Genomic DNA, 4,987 nt, shown 5'->3' on the forward strand with positions numbered 1-4,987 from the left:
AGCGAAATTTTCGGCCCAAAGTGGAGGCATACATTTTGTTGCTCTCTGGACAGCTACAGACCTATGCAGCGCCTAGCCCGTAGGCGTCACACTCCATAGTGCAGCGCCGGCGTGCTAGGCGTTGCACTATGGAGTGTGACGCCCACGGGCTAGGCGCTGCACAGGTCTGTAGCTTGACATACATTCTGTTGCTCTCTGGATAGCTACTGACCTATGCAGCGCCTAGCCTGTAGGCGTCACACCCCATAGTGCAGCGCCGGCGTGCTAGGCGTTGCACTATAGAGTGTGACGCCCATGGGCTAGGCGCTGCACAGGTCTGTAGCTTGACATACATTCTGTTGCTCTCTCGATAGCTACTGACCTATGCAGCGTCTAGCCTGTAGGCGCCACACCCCATAGTGCAGCGCCGACATGCTAGGCGTTGCACTATGGAGTGTGACGCCTCCAGGCTAGGCGCTGCACAGGTCTGTAGCTTGACATACATTCTGTTGCTCTCTGGATAGCTACTGACCTATGCAGCGCCTAGCCCGTAGGCTTCACACTCCATAGTGCAGCGCCGGCGTGCTAGGCGTTGCACTATGGACTTAGTGAATTTTTTAGCATATGCAAACATTGTAAGATGATGTGAAGTAGGATTAATACATAGCAATCTAACAACTGTGAAGAGAACATATGCACGAAGTAGTTCACGACATATAGTAGTTCATAACACATAGTACTTCACGACACATAGTAGTTCTTACAACCAAATCGAGGAGGAGACATAGTAGTTCACGACACATAGTAGTTATTACAACCAAATCGAGGAGGAGACATAGTAGTTCACGACACATAGTAGTTCACAACCAAATCCAGGAGGAGACATAGTACTTCATGACACATACTAGCTTTATTGGGTAGAGCAAGGGCCCTTTCCCTTCTTCTTCTTCCTCTCTTCTTCCTCTTCCTCCTCCCTTTTTCTTATGAGGTTAGCCTCCTTAACCACCCTTTCCATGAATATCTGATTGTCCCTATCTTCTTTTTCAGCTGCAATTGCCCAAAGCTTCATGGTTTTTTCTTGAAAATCCTTTAGACGCTTCTTCTGTGCCTCCTCACATTTCCTCACCAACGCTTTCTTCCTAGCGTGCATCGCATCTGACGCTCTCTCTCTCCTCTTCCTCTCCTTCTCACGCTCCTCTTCCTTCTTCTTCTTTAGCTTGGCTGCATCCTCATCTCTAAGCTTCTTTGCAGCCTTCTCCCACCATCCCGCCATCTCATCTTCGCCATCCTCCTTCATCGTTGGTTTGTTGGGTTGGGAAGCCGCCATACCTACAATGAGTGAAACATAATGGTTAGTAAGGACAATAAGAACAAATGGAAGCACATATGATAAACAAAAACATATGAAAATATGATAAACAAGAACATATGAAAAAACAAGAACATACGGAAACGGTCCATCTAGGTATCCAAACATTCTTCTATAATGAACTTGCCCTTCTCCATCACCACGGCCAAGTCCACCACCAAGGCCAAGACCATCACCAAGGCCTAGACCATCACCATGGCCATTGCCACCACCACGAGCTCTACCACCACCACGGCGACCACCACCACGAGCTCTACCACCACCACGACCTCTTGTAAGTCCTAGTTGCCGACCTCTTTGTTGCCTAGATCCTCTTTGGCTAACACTTGGTTGGCTTGGCACTTGTTGGCTACCACTTGGTTGGCTTGGCACTTGTTGGCTACCACTAGGTTGGCTACCACTTGGTTGGCTTGGCACTTGTTGGCTACCACTAGGTTGGCTACCACTTGGTTGCCTTGGCACTTGTTGGCTACCACTAGGTTGCCTTCGCTTTTGTTGGCTAACTCTTGATTGGCTTGGCACTTGTTGGCTACCACTTGGTTGGCTCCCTTGTGTAGCTCCTTGTTGGCTTGTGCTTGCATCATTTGTCTTGGACCTTTTCCTTGGTTTCGTACATTTTCTTTTGTTGTGGCCATGACCTTTGCACTCCCCACAATGGGAGCTCTCACGAGGCTCTTGGAATTGGTCGTTGCCCGCTTCGCGGCGGCCACCATGGCCCCATCCGTCCATGTCTCCTCTAAGACGCTTTGTCTGACGTCTAACCCGTTTAACAACCTTCAACTCCGGATCCGGCCATAGTTGAACTCCATGATACTCCGGCCATTGTGATTGGTCAAAGTACGGGTGAAAGCGGGGAGCCCATGTTTTCTTGACTGTCATGATTGAGAACTCCGACTCCCTCACGGTGCGTGGGTGATTGATGTCCACATTCCTAACGCGACCGGCGGTATACAAGTGTGAGCATGGGAGATGAAGCAACAACGGCCTCCCGCAAGTGCAATCACATTGTGTTAACGACACCTTGAAAGCCCGACCTCCATGTTGCCGGCCATCGTTTGTGGTTCCTCCTGGCTCTTTCACTTCGTACTTCCACTCTTCATTGTCATATAATATATCTTCTTCTGAGTCCGCCTTCCGTGATTGAAATACCAACCATTCATCAACTTTGGGTGGGAACTTGTACTTGTACTTCCGTGGGTTCTCACCCGCTATTTGTGCATCGGTTTCCATCGAGTACTTTACAAAGTACGCATTCATCTTGTCAAATGTGTATTGAACTATTGCCGTCACGGGTAATCCACGTGCACCTTTGAGCACCCTATTGAAGCATTCCGCCATATTGCTTGTCATTTGACCGTATCTCCGGCCATCTTCATCAAAGGCACGTGCCCACTTGTTCCGGTATTGAATGTGCTTATTGAGAAAGTCTTGACCCCCGGCATCAAGTTTTTTGTGTGCGAGCAATTTGTGGTACAAAGTGGCGAAGCGCTTCTCGGAGAAAGCAAGACAACAATCTTGAAGATCATCGGCCAACTCCTTAAGGCCACATGCCCTATAGAAGTTCGAACAAAAGTGCCTCATGCACCATCGATGGTGCAACGGAGCATGCCCGGGAATGTCAATCTCCACCGCGTTAAGAATTCCTTGATGCCGATCCGATATGACACAAATTTCCCTTTGAGCGGGTAACACCTTCGTCCTCAAAAGATGCAGAAACCACTCCCAGTTGTCATTGTTTTCCACCTCAACCAAAGCAAATGCCAATGGCAACACCCGGTTATTGCCATCACTTGCTATCGCAACCAACAAGGTGCCCTTGTATTGCGATGACCAGCCTACAATGTTCGAAAGCCCTCACACATTGCTCGAACGCCCAAAAAGCATGGCCAAATACTCTGACTTTCCTTCCTTCATGAACCGTTGTTTGGTGCCCATGAGGCTCGACCACATGAACCATGCCCGGGTTTGTCGCGGCCATGGCTAACAACAACCTAGGGATTCGGTTGTATGCTTCCTCCCAAGTACCATACAACATCTTAAATGCGGCTTGCTTCACCTTCCATGCCTTGCCGTACTTCACCTTGTAGTGAAAGATGGCTTTCACAAGGTCAATGACATGTTGGACGCTCATTGTTGGAAGTGTGGATATTGAGTTGGAGAGCCTGTAAGCGATGAACTCGGACATGAGTTGTTTGTGGTTTTGGGACACAATCTTGCCATCCACCCTTTTGCCTTGGCACATGTGAGTTGGCACACAACTCACTACGTGCCAAGTGGGACCTCCTTTCCATGGTCTTGCACGCACAATCCATGGACATATTTCATCTTCACATGCACATGCAACCGTGTAGCGCACTTTGACGTCCGAGTGCACCACCTTGTGTGGACGATAATGCGTAACCGAGTAGTTGTCGAGCCACATCTTCAATTCCAAGAAGGTGTCGAACTTAGAACCTTTAGCAATCTGGTTCTTGTCGTCTCCCGAATCACGATGAGAGCTTGGCCTAACCCCAAGAGGTACACATTGGCCACCATCTACCACGGCTTCATCCGCGAGACTAACATCCTTGAACAATGTAGTCCGATGATCCCGACCAAATACCTTCTCGAAAGCTTCGGCGTCCTTCACCGTGAACCCCTCCGCATCAACTTGTTCATCAGGACCATCGTCATCCGAGTCCGATGCATATGCACGGTAAAAATGGATGGAAGGGTCCATTATCTCTTGCAAGTGATATTTGTCGAGATCACCCACATTGTTGTCATGGAGATCAACTTCATTGTCATCGTCCGCATACTCATCATTGTCCTCTTGCAAAGCTTCATCTTGGTTGTTTGTAAACGGGCTCAATGTTGGCCTCACTTCTTGGGTCAAAAGAGGTTCAACAATTTCATCTCTCTTCAAGGGTGTGGGGCTACTAGCAACCAAAGGGGAGGGGTTCCGGTTCAAGTCCAAATGCAAACTTGAATCAACCTTCTTCGTTGCAAATAACTCAAGAGCCTTGTCTAGTGATTCGGCCACCATCTCCTTGTATGCAACCCAACGTTGCTCCGAGTTGACACGCATTGTCTTCCAACGGATGTGCATTCCAAAACCAACATTATGCCTTCCCTCCAACTCTATGATATCACTAGGGTCCGTCCAATTCAAATCTTCCCTAACTTGTTGCAAGAGCTCCGCATAGCTAGGATTACTATCAAACACCATGTCAACCTCATTCGGGTCCGGTTCTACATTGCCTTTCAAAAAGGCGTCCTTGTCCCCATGATGAACAAACACACATGTTCTTCCCATCCCTATAAGCATTCCAAAATCACAAGGTAACATTGCTTCCATGAGTACTAATACAAGGATTAATACAGAATATAAACCCTTATATATATATCAAACAACAACCCTAACTCTAACCCTAACCCTAACCCTAACCATAACCATAACCATAACCCTAGCACCAACATAAGAACACCCATAAGAATAACCCTAGCATACTAACAAAGCCTAACCGTAGAAATTGGCAAACAAACATCTCACATCTCCATGCAACTCTCTAGATCCAAACAAAACTAGGGTTTCCCCAAACTAGCAACAAATGAGCAATGGGAACTTTACTTGGATCAAAACAAGGGGAACGGAGAATA

The sequence above is a fragment of the Triticum dicoccoides genome, chromosome 7B, assembly GCF_002162155.2.
Source record: "Triticum dicoccoides isolate Atlit2015 ecotype Zavitan chromosome 7B, WEW_v2.0, whole genome shotgun sequence".
Taxonomy (NCBI): Eukaryota; Viridiplantae; Streptophyta; class Magnoliopsida; order Poales; family Poaceae; genus Triticum; species Triticum dicoccoides.